The sequence below is a fragment of the Bombus flavifrons genome, chromosome 4, assembly GCF_040668555.2.
Source record: "Bombus flavifrons isolate JBK064 chromosome 4, iyBomFlav1_principal, whole genome shotgun sequence".
Lineage (NCBI taxonomy): Eukaryota > Metazoa > Arthropoda > Insecta > Hymenoptera > Apidae > Bombus > Bombus flavifrons.
This window is the reverse complement of record NC_138445.1, coordinates 5,269,279-5,281,373: the sequence shown is the minus strand read 5'-3', so window position 1 is coordinate 5,281,373 and position 12,095 is coordinate 5,269,279.

Here is a 12,095-nt window from a genome sequence, read left to right as displayed (position 1 = left end):
TTGATTTCGTCGATTTTGACGAAAACTAGCCGTCATTTCCTTCCCGTTTGAGATATTTCGAAGTTTAAACGCTCATTTCACGCAATTTTACGTGCAGAATGCAGTGCACAACAGCTTAAACGTCGAAACAAACCCAACAGCTCTCGCATCGCATTGATTTCGATTTTGATGAAAACTAGCCGTCATTCCTCTCCTATTTGAGATATTTTAGTCGTTTTATCGATCTTTTCACTCCATTTTAGGTGCAGCATGCAATGCACAACAGCCTAAACGTCGAAACAAGCCCAACAGCTCTCGCATCGCTTTGATTTCGTCGATTTTGACGAAAACTAGCCGTCATTTCTCTCCTATTTGAGTTATTTAGTAGTTTTAGCTCTCTTTTCACGCAACTTTACGTGCAGAATGGAATGCGCAAAAGTTTAAACGTCGAAACAAGCCCAACAACTCGCAAATCGCTTTGATTTCGTCGATTTTGACGAAAACTAGCCGTCATTTCCTTCCCGCTTGACATATTTCGTAGTTTAAACGCTCATTTCACGCCACTTTACGTGCAGAATGCAGTGCACAACAGCCTAAACGTCGAAACAAGCCCAACAGCTCTCGAATCGCTTTGATTTCGTCAATTTCGATGAAAACTAGCCGTCATTTCTCTCCTATTTGAGATATTTAGTAGTTTTAGCTCTCATTTCACGCCACTTTACGTGCAGAATGCAGTGCACAACAGCCTAAACGTCGAAACAAGCCCAACAGCTCTCGAATCGCTTTGATTTCGTCAATTTACGAAAACTAGCCGTCATTTCTCTCCTATTTGAGATATATAGTAGTTTTAGCTCTCATTTCACGCCACTTTACGTGCAGAATGCAGTGCACAACAGCCTAAACGTCGAAACAAGCCCAACAGCTCTCGAATCGCTTTGATTTCGTCGATTTTGACGAAAACTAGCCGTCATTTCCTTCCCGTTTGAGATATTTCGACGCTTAAGCTCTCATTTCACGCAATTTTACGTGCAGAATGGAATGCACAAAAGTTTAAACGTCGAAACAAGCCCAACAGCTCTCGCATCGCTTTGATTTCGTCGATTTTGAAGAAAACTAGATGTCATTTCCTACCCGTTTGAGATATTTCGAAGTTTAAAAGCTCATTTCACGCAATTTTACGTGCAGAATGGAATGCACAAAAGTTTAAACGTCGAAACAATCCCAACAGCTCTCGAATCGCTTTGATTTCGTCGATTTTGACGAAAACTAGCCGTCATTTCCTTCTCGTTTGAGATATTTCGACGCTTAAGCTCTCATTTCACGCAATTTTACGTGCAGAATGGAATGTACAAAAGTTTAAACGTCGAAACAAGCCCAACAGCTCTCGCATCGCTTTGATTTCGTCGATTTTGACGAAAACTAGATGTCATTTCCTACGCGTTTGAGATGTTTAGTAGTTTTAGCTCTCATTTCACGCCACTTTACGTGCAGAATGCAGTGCACAACAGCTTAAACGTCGAAACAAACCCAACAGCTCGCAAATCGCTTTGATTTCGTCGATTTTGACGAAAACTAGCCGTCATTTCCTTCCCGTTTGAGATATTTCGACGCTTTAGCTCTCATTTCACGCAATTTTACGTGCAGAATGGAATGCACAAAAGTTTAAACGTCGAAACAATCCCAACAGCTCTCGAATCGCTTTGATTTCGTCGATTTTGACGAAAACTAGCCGTCATTTCCTTCCCGTTTGAGATATTTCGACGCTTAAGCTCTCATTTCACGCAATTTTACGTGCAGAATGGAATGTACAAAAGTTTAAACGTCGAAACAATCCCAACAGCTCTGGCATCGCTTTGATTTCGTCGATTTTGACGAAAACTAGCCGTCATTTCTCTCCTAATTGAGATATTTAGTAGTTTTAGCTCTCATTTCACGCCACTTTACGTGCAGAATGCAGTGCACAACAGCTTAAACGTCGAAACAAGCCCAACAGCTCGCAAATCGCTTTGATTTCGTCGATTTTGACGAACACTAGCCGTCATTTCCTTCCCATTTGAGATATTTCGAAGTTTAATCGCTCATTTCACGCCACTTTACGTGCAGAATGCAGTGCACAACAGCTTAAACGTCGAAACAAGCCCAACAGCTCTCGAATCGCTTTGATTTCTTCGATTTTGACGAAAACTAGCCGTCATTTCCTTCCCGATTGAGATATTACGACGTTTAAGCTCTCATTTTACGAAATTTTACGTGCAGAATGGAATGCACAAAAGTTTAAACGTCGAAACAAGCCCAACAGTTCTCGAATCGCTTTGATTTCGTCAATTTCGACGAGAACTAGCCGTCATTTCTCTCCTATTTGAGATATTTAGTAGTTTTAGCTCTCATTTCACGCCACTTTACGTACAGAATGCAGTGCACAACAGCTTAAACGTCGAAACAAACCCAACAGCTTGCAAATCGCTTTGATTTCGTCGATTTTGACGACAACTAGCCGTCATTTCCTTCCCGTTTGAGATATTTCGACGCTTAAGCTCTCATTTCACGCAATTTTACGTGCAGAATGGAATGCACAAAAGTTTAAACGTCGAAACAATCCCAACAGCTCGCAAATCGCTTTGATTTCGTCGATTTTGACGAACACTAGCCGTCATTTCCTTCCCATTTGAGATATTTCGAAGTTTAATCGCTCATTTCACGCCACTTTACGTGCAGAATGCAGTGCACAACAGCTTAAACGTCGAAACAAGCCCAACAGCTCTCGAATCGCTTTGATTTCTTCGATTTTGACGAAAACTAGCCGTCATTTCCTTCCCGATTGAGATATTACGACGTTTAAGCTCTCATTTTACGAAATTTTACGTGCAGAATGGAATGCACAAAAGTTTAAACGTCGAAACAAGCCCAACAGTTCTCGAATCGCTTTGATTTCGTCAATTTCGACGAGAACTAGCCGTCATTTCTCTCCTATTTGAGATATTTAGTAGTTTTAGCTCTCATTTCACGCCACTTTACGTACAGAATGCAGTGCACAACAGCTTAAACGTCGAAACAAACCCAACAGCTTGCAAATCGCTTTGATTTCGTCGATTTTGACGACAACTAGCCGTCATTTCCTTCCCGTTTGAGATATTTCGACGCTTAAGCTCTCATTTCACGCAATTTTACGTGCAGAATGGAATGCACAAAAGTTTAAACGTCGAAACAATCCCAACAGCTCTGGCATCGCTTTGATTTCGTCGATTTTGACGAAAACTAGCCGTCATTTCTCTCCTAATTGAGATATTTAGTAGTTTTAGCTCTCATTTCACGCCACTTTACGTGCAGAATGCAGTGCACAACAGCTTAAACGTCGAAACAAGCCCAACAGCTCGCAAATCGCTTTGATTTCGTCGATTTTGACGAACACTAGCCGTCATTTCCTTCCCATTTGAGATATTTCGAAGTTTAATCGCTCATTTCACGCCACTTTACGTGCAGAATGCAGAGCACAACAGCTTAAACGTCGAAACAAGCCCAACAGCTCTCGAATCGCTTTGATTTCTTCGATTTTGACGAAAACTAGCAGTCATTTCCTTCCCGATTGAGATATTACGACGTTTAAGCTCTCATTTTACGAAATTTTACGTGCAGAATGGAATGCACAAAAGTTTAAACGTCGAAACAAGCCCAACAGTTCTCGAATCGCTTTGATTTCGTCAATTTCGACGAGAACTAGCCGTCATTTCTCTCCTATTTGAGATATTTAGTAGTTTTAGCTCTCATTTCACGCCACTTTACGTACAGAATGCAGTGCACAACAGCTTAAACGTCGAAACAAACCCAACAGCTTGCAAATCGCTTTGATTTCGTCGATTTTGACGACAACTAGCCGCCATTTCCTTGCCGTTTGAGATATTTCGACGCTTAAGCTCTCATTTCACGCAATTTTACGTGCAGAATGGAATGCACAAAAGTTTAAACGTCGAAACAATCCCAACAGCTCTCGAATCGCTTTGATTTCGTCGATTTTGACGAAAACTAGCCGTCATTTCTCTCGTATTTGAGATATTTAGTAGTATTAGCTCTCATTTCACGCCTCTTTACGTGCAGAATGCAGTGCACAACAGCTTGAACGTCGAAACAAGCCCAACAGCTCGCAAATCGCTTTGATTTCGTCGATTTTGACGAAAACTGGCCGTCATTTCCTTCCCGTTTGAGATATTTCGACGCTTAAGCTCTCATTTCACGCAATTTTACGTGAAGAATGGAATGCACAACAGCTTAAACGTCGAAACAAGTCCAACAGCTCGCAAATCTCTTTGATTACGTCGATTTTGACGAAAACTAGCCGTTATTTCCTTCCCGTTTGAGATATTTCGACGTTTAATCTTTCATTTCACGCAATTTTACGTGCAGAATGGAATGCGCAAAAGTTTAAACGTCGTAACAAGCCCAACAGCTCTCGCATCGCATTGATTTCGATTTTGATGAAAACTAGCCGTCATTCCTCTCCTATTTGAGATATTTTAGTCGTTTTATCGATCTTTTCACTCCATTTTACGTGCAGCATGCAATGCACAACAGCCTAAACGTCGAAACAAGCCCAACAGCTCTCGCATCGCTTTGATTTCGTCGATTTTGACGAAAACTAGCCGTCATTCCTCTCCTATTTGAGATAGTTAGACGTTTTAGCTCTTATTTCACGCCACTTTACGTGCAGAATGCAGTGCACAGCAGCTTAAACGTCGAAACAAGCCCAACAGCTCGCAAATCGCTTTGATTTCGTCGATTTTGACGAAAACTAGCCGTTATTTCCTTCCCGTTTGAGATATTTCGACGTTTAATCTTTCATTTCACGCAATTTTACGTGCAGAATGGAATGCGCAAAAGTTTAAACGTCGAAACAAGCCCAACAGCTCTCGCATCGCATTGATTTCGACGATTTTGATGAAAACTAGCCGTCATTCCTCTCCTATTTGAGATATTTTAGTCGTTTTATCGATCTTTTCACTCCATTTTACGTGCAGCATGCAATGCACAACAGCGTAAACGTCGAAACAAGCCCAACAGCACGCAAATCTCTTTGATTACGTCGATTTTGACGAAAACTAGCCGTCATTCCTCTCCTATTTGAGATATTTAGTAGTTTTAGCTCTCATTTCACGCCACTTTACGTGCAGAATGCAGTGCACAACAGCCTAAACGTCGAAACAAGCCCAACAGCTCTCGAATCGCTTTGATTTCGTCAATTTCGCCGAAAACTAGCCGTCATTTCTCTCCTATTTGAGATATTTAGTAGTTTTAGCTCTCATTTCACGCCACTTTACGTGCAGACTGCAGTGCACAACAGCTTAAACGTCGAAACAAGCCCAACAGCTCTCGAATCGCTTTGATTTCGTCGCTTTTGACGAAAACTAGCCGTCATTTCTGTCCTATTTGAGTTGTTTAGTAGTTTTAGCTCCCTTTTCACGCCACTTTACGTGCAGAATGCAGTGTACAACAGCTTAAACGTCGAAACAAGCCGAACAGCTCTCGAATCGCTTTGATTTCGTCGATTTTGATGAAAACTAGCCGTCATTCCTCTCCTATTTGAGATATTTAGACGCTTTAGCGATCTTTTCGCACAATTTTACGTGCAGAATGCAGTGCACAACAGCCTAAACGTCGAAACAAGCCCAACAGCTCTCGAATCGCTTTGATTTCGTCGATTTTGACGAAAACTAGCCGTCATTTCCTTCCCGTTTGAGATATTTCGACGCTTAAGCTCTCATTTCACGCAATTTTACGTGCAGAATGGAATGCACAAAAGTTTAAACGTCGAAACAATCCCAACAGCTCTCGAATCGCTTTGATTTCGTCGATTTTGACGAAAACTAGCCGTCATTTCCTCCCCGTTTGAGATATTTCGACGCTTAAGCTCTCATTTCACGCAATTTTACGTGCAGAATGGAATGCACAAAAGTTTAAACGTCGAAACAATCCCAACAGCTCTCGCATCGCTTTGATTTCGTCGATTTTGACGAGAACTAGATGTCATTTCCTACCCGTTTGAGATATTTCGAAGTTTAAACGCTCATTTCACGCAATTTCACGTGCAGAATGGAATGCGCAAAAGTTTAAACGTCGAAACAATCCCAACAGCTCTGGCATCGCTTTGATTTCGTCGATTTTGACGAAAACTAGCCGTCATTTCCTACCCGTTTGAGATATTTCGAAGTTTAAACGCTCATTTCACGCCACTCTACTTGCAGAATGCAGTGCACAACAGCTTAAACGTCGAAACATGCCAAACAGCTCTCGCATCGCTTTGATTTCGTCGATTTTGACGAAAACTAGCCGTCATTTCCTACTCGTTTGAGATATTTCGAAGTTTAAACGCTCATTTCACGCAATTTTACGTGCAGAATGGAATGCACAAAAGTTTAAACGTCGAAACAAGCCCAACAGCTCTCGCATCGCTTTGATTTCGTCGATTTTGACGAAAACTAGCCGTCATTTCCTACCCGTTTGAGATATTTCGAAGTTTAAACGCTCATTTCACGCAATTTTACGTGCAGAATGGAATGCACAAAAGTTTAAACGTCGAAACAATCCCAACAGCTCTCGAATCGCTTTGATTTCGTCGATTTTGACGAAAACTAGCCGTCATTCCCTACCCGTTTGAGATATTTCTTAGTTTAAACGCTCATTTCACGCCACTCTACTTGCAGAATGCAGTGCACAACAGCTTAAACGTCGAAACAAGCCAAACAGCTCTCGCATCGCTTTGATTTCGTCGATTTTGACGAAAACTAGCCGTCATTTCTCTCCTATTTGAGATATTTAGTAGTTTTAGCTCTCATTTCACACCTCTTTACGTGCAGAATGCAGTGCACAACAGCTTAAACGTCGAAACAAGCCCAACAGCTCGCAAATCGCTTTGATTTCGTCGATTTTGACGAAAACTGGCCGTCATTTCCTTCCCGTTTGAGATATTTCGACTCTTAAGCTCTCATTTCACGCAATTTTACGTGCATAATGGAATGCACAAAAGTTTAAACGTCGAAACAAGCCCAACAGCTCTCGCATCGCTTTGATTTCGTCGATTTTGACGAAAACTAGCCGTCATTTCCTACCCGTTTGAGATATTTCGAAGTATAAACGCTCATTTCACGCAATTTTACGTGCAGAATGCAGTGCACAACAGCTTAAACGTCGAAACAAGCCCAACAGCTCGCAAATCTCTTTGATTACGTCGATTTTGACGAAAACTAGCCGTCATTCCTCTCCTATTTGAGATAGTCAGACGTTTTAGCTCTTATTTCACGCCACTTTACGTGCAGAATGTAGTGCACAACAGCTTAAACGTCGAAACAAGCCCAACAGCTCGCAAATCTCTTTGATTACGTCGATTTTGACGAAAACTAGCCGTCATTCCTCTCCTATTTGAGATATTTAGTAGTTTTAGCTCTCATTTCACGCCACTTAACGTGCAGAATGCAGTGCACAACAGCCTAAACGTCGAAACAAGCCCAACAGCTCTCGAATCGCTTTGATTTCGTCAATTTCGACGAAAACTAGCCGTCATTTCTCTCCTATTTGAGATATTTAGTAGTTTTAGCTCTCATTTCACGCCACTTTACGTGCAGACTGCAGTGCACAACAGCTTAAACGTCGAAACAAGCCCAACAGCTCTCGAATCGCTTTGATTTCGTCGCTTTTGACGAAAACTAGCCGTCATTTCTCTCCTATTTGAGTTATTTAGTAGTTTTAGCTCTCTTTTCACGCCACTTTACGTGCAGAATGCAGTGTACAACAGCTTAAACGTCGAAACAAGCCCAACAGCTCTCGAATCGCTTTGATTTCGTCGATTTTGATGAAAACTAGCCGTCATTCCTCTCCTATTTGAGATATTTAGACGCTTTAGCGATCTTTTCGCACAATTTTACGTGCAGCATGCAATGCACAACAGCCTAAACGTCGAAACAAGCCCAACAGCTCTCGAATCGCTTTGATTTCGTCAATTTCGACGAAAACTAGCCGTCATTTCTCTCCTATTTGAGATAGTTAGACGTTTTAGCTCTTATTTCACGCCACTTTACGTGCAGAATGCAGTGCACAACAGCTTAAACGTCGAAACAATCCCAACAGCTCGCAAATTGCTTTGATTTCGTCGATTTTGACGAAAAATAGCCGTCATTCCTCTCCTATTTGAGATATTTAGTAGTTTTAGCTCTCATTTCACGCCACATTACGTGCAGAATGCAGTGCACAACAGCCTAAACGTCGAAACAAGCCCAACAGCTCTCGAATCGCTTTGATTTCGTCAATTTCGACGAAAACTAGCCGTCATTTCTCTCCTATTTGAGATATTTAGTAGTTTTAGCTCTCATTTCACGCCACTTTACGTGCAGACTGCAGTGCACAACAGCTTAAACGTCGAAACAAGCCCAACAGCTCTCGAATCGCTTTGATTTCGTCGCTTTTGACGAAAACTAGCCGTCATTTCTCTCCTATTTGAGTTATTTAGTAGTTTTAGCTCTCTTTTCACGCCACTCTACTTGCAGAATGCAGTGCACAACAGCTTAAACGTCGAAACAAGCCCAACAGCTCTCGAATCGCTTTGATTTCGTCGCTTTTGACGAAAACTAGCCGTCATTTCTCTCCTATTTGAGATATTTCTTAGTTTAAACGCTCATTTCACGCCACTCTACTTGCAGAATGCAGTGCACAACAGCTTAAACGTCGAAACAAGCCAAACAGCTCTCGCATCGCTTTGATTTCGTCGATTTTGACGAAAACTAGCCGTCATTTCTCTCCTATTTGAGATATTTAGTAGTTTTAGCTCTCATTTCACACCTCTTTACGTGCAGAATGCAGTGCACAACAGCTTAAACGTCGAAACAAGCCCAACAGCTCGCAAATCGCTTTGATTTCGTCGATTTTGACGAAAACTGGCCGTCATTTCCTTCCCGTTTGAGATATATCGACCCTTAAGCTCTCATTTCACGCAATTTTACGTGCATAATGGAATGCACAAAAGTTTAAACGTCGAAACAAGCCCAACAGCTCTCGCATCGCTTTGATTTCGTCGATTTTGACGAAAACTAGCCGTCATTTCCTACCCGTTTGAGATATTTCGAAGTATAAACGCTCATTTCACGCAATTTTACGTGCAGAATGGAATGCACAAAAGTTTAAACGTCGAAACAATCCCAACAGCTCTCGAATTGCTTTGATTTCGTCGATTTTGACGAAAACTAGTCGTCATTCCTCTCCTATTTGAGATAGTTAGACGTTTTAGCTCTTATTTCACGCCACTTTACGTGCAGAATGCAGTGCACAACAGCTTAAACGTCGAAACAAGCCCAACAGCTCTCGAATCGCTTTGATTTCGTCGCTTTTGACGAAAACTAGCCGTTATTTCTCTCCTATTTGAGTTATTTAGCAGTTTTAGCTCTCTTTTCACGCCACTTTACGTGCAGAATGCAGTGCACAACAGCTTAAACGTCGAAACATGCCCAACAGCTCTCGAATCGCTTTGATTTCGTCGATTTTGATGAAAACTAGCCGTCATTCCTCTCCTATTTGAGATATTTAGACGCTTTAGCGATCTTTTCGCTCCATTTTACGTGCAGCATGCAATGCACAACAGCTTAAACGTCGAAACATGCCCAACAGCTCTCGAATCGCTTTGATTTCGTCGATTTTGATGAAAACTAGCCGTCATTCCTCTCCTATTTGAGATATTTAGACGCTTTAGCGATCTTTTCGCTCCATTTTACGTGCAGCATGCAATGCACAACAGCCTAAACGTCGAAACAAGCCCAACAGCTCTCGAATCGCTTTGATTTCGTCAATTTCGACGAAAACTAGCCGTCATTTCTCTCCTATTTGAGATAGTTAGACGTTTTAGCTCTTATTTCACGCCACTTTACGTGCAGAATGCAGTGCACAACAGCTTAAACGTCGAAACAAGCCCAACAGCTCTCGCATCGCTTTGATTTCGTCGATTTTGACGAAAACTAGCCGTCATTCCTCTCCTATTTGAGATAGTTAGACGTTTTAGCTCTTATTTCACGCCACTCTAATTGCAGAATGCAGTGCACAACAGCTTAAACGTCGAAACAAGCCAAACAGCTCTCGCATCGCTTTGATTTCGTCGATTTTGACGAAAACTAGCCGTCATTTCTCTCCTATTTGAGATATTTAGTAGTTTTAGCTCTCATTTCACGCCTCTTTACGTGCAGAATGCAGTGCACAACAGCTTAAACGTCGAAACAAGCCCAACAGCTCGCAAATCGCTTTGGTTTCGTCGATTTTGACGAAAACTGGCCGTCATTTCCTTCCCGTTTGAGATATTTCGACGCTGAAGCTCTCATTTCACGCAATTTTACGTGCAGAATGGAATGCACAAAAGTTTAAACGTCGAAACAAGCCCAACAGCTCTCGCATCGCTTTGATTTCGTCGATTTTGACGAAAACTAGCCGTCATTCCTCTCCTATTTGAGATAGTCAGACGTTTTAGCCCTTATTTCACGCCACTTTACGTGCAGAATGCAGTGCACAACAGCTTAAACGTCGAAACAAGCCCAACAGCTCGCAAATCTCTTTGATTACGTCGATTTTGACGAAAACTAGCCGTCATTCCTCTCCTATTTGAGATATTTAGTAGTTTTAGCTCTCATTTCACGCCACTTTACGTGCAGAATGCAGTGCACAACAGCCTAAACGTCGAAACAAGCCCAACAGCTCACGAATCGCTTTGATTTCGTCAATTTCGACGGAAACTAGCCGTCACTTCTCTCCTATTTGAGATATTTAGTAGTTTTAGCTCTCATTTCACGCCACTTTACGTGCAGACTGCAGTGCACAACAGCTTAAACGTCGAAACAAGCCCAACAGCTCTCGAATCGCTTTGATTTCGTCGCTTTTGACGAAAACTAGCCGTCATTTCTCTCCTATTTGAGTTATTTAGTAGTTTTAGCTCTCTTTTCACGCCACTTTACGTGCAGAAAGCAGTGCACAACAGCTTAAACGTCGAAACAAGCCCAACAGCTCTCGAATCGCTTTGATTTCGTCGATTTTGATGAAAACTAGCCGTCATTCCTCTCCTATTTGAGATATTTAGACGCTTTAGCGATCTTTTCGCTCCATTTTACGTGCAGCATGCAATGCACAACAGCCTAAACGTCGAAACAAGCCCAACAGCTCTCGAGTCGCTTTGATTTCGTCAATTTCGAAGAAAACTGGCCGTCATTTCTCTCCTATTTGAGATAGTTAGACGTTTTAGATCTTATTTCACGCCACTTTACGTGCAGAATGCAGTGCACAACAGCTTAAATGTCGATACAATCCCAACAGCTCGCAAATTGGTTTGATTTCGTCGATTTTGACGAAAAATAGCCGTCATTTCTCTCCTATTTGAGATATTTAGTAGTTTTAGCTCTCATTTCACGCCACTTTACGTGCAGACTGCAGTGCACAACAGCTTAAACGACGAAACAAGCCCAACAGCTCTCGAATCGCTTTGATTTCGTCGATTTTGACGAAAACTAGCCGTCATTTCCTACCCGTTTGAGATATTTCGAAGTTTAAACGCTCATTTCACGCAATTTTACGTGCAGAATGGAATGCACAACAGCTTAAACGTCGAAACAAGTCCAACAGCTCGCAAATCTCTTTGATTACGTCGATTTTGACGAAAACTAGCCGTTATTTCCTTCCCGTTTGAGATATTTTGACGTTTAATCTTTCATTTCACGCAATTTTACGTGCAGAATGCAGTGTACAACAGCTTAAACGTCGAAACAAGCCCAACAGCTCTCGCATCGCTTTGATTTCGTCGATTTTGACGAAAACTAGCCGTCATTCCTCTCCTATTTGAGATAGTTAGACGTTTTAGCTCTTATTTCACGCCACTTTACGTGCAGAATGCAGTGCACAAAAGTTTAAACGTCGAAACAAGCCCAACAGCTCTCGCATCTCTTTGATTTCGTCGCTTTTGACGAAAACTAGCCGTCATTTCTCTCCTATTTGAGTTATTTAGCAGTTTTAGCTCTCTTTTCACGCCACTTTACGTGCAGAATGCAGTGCACAACAGCTTAAACGTCGAAACAAGCCCAACAGCTCTCGAATCGCTTTGATTTCGTCGA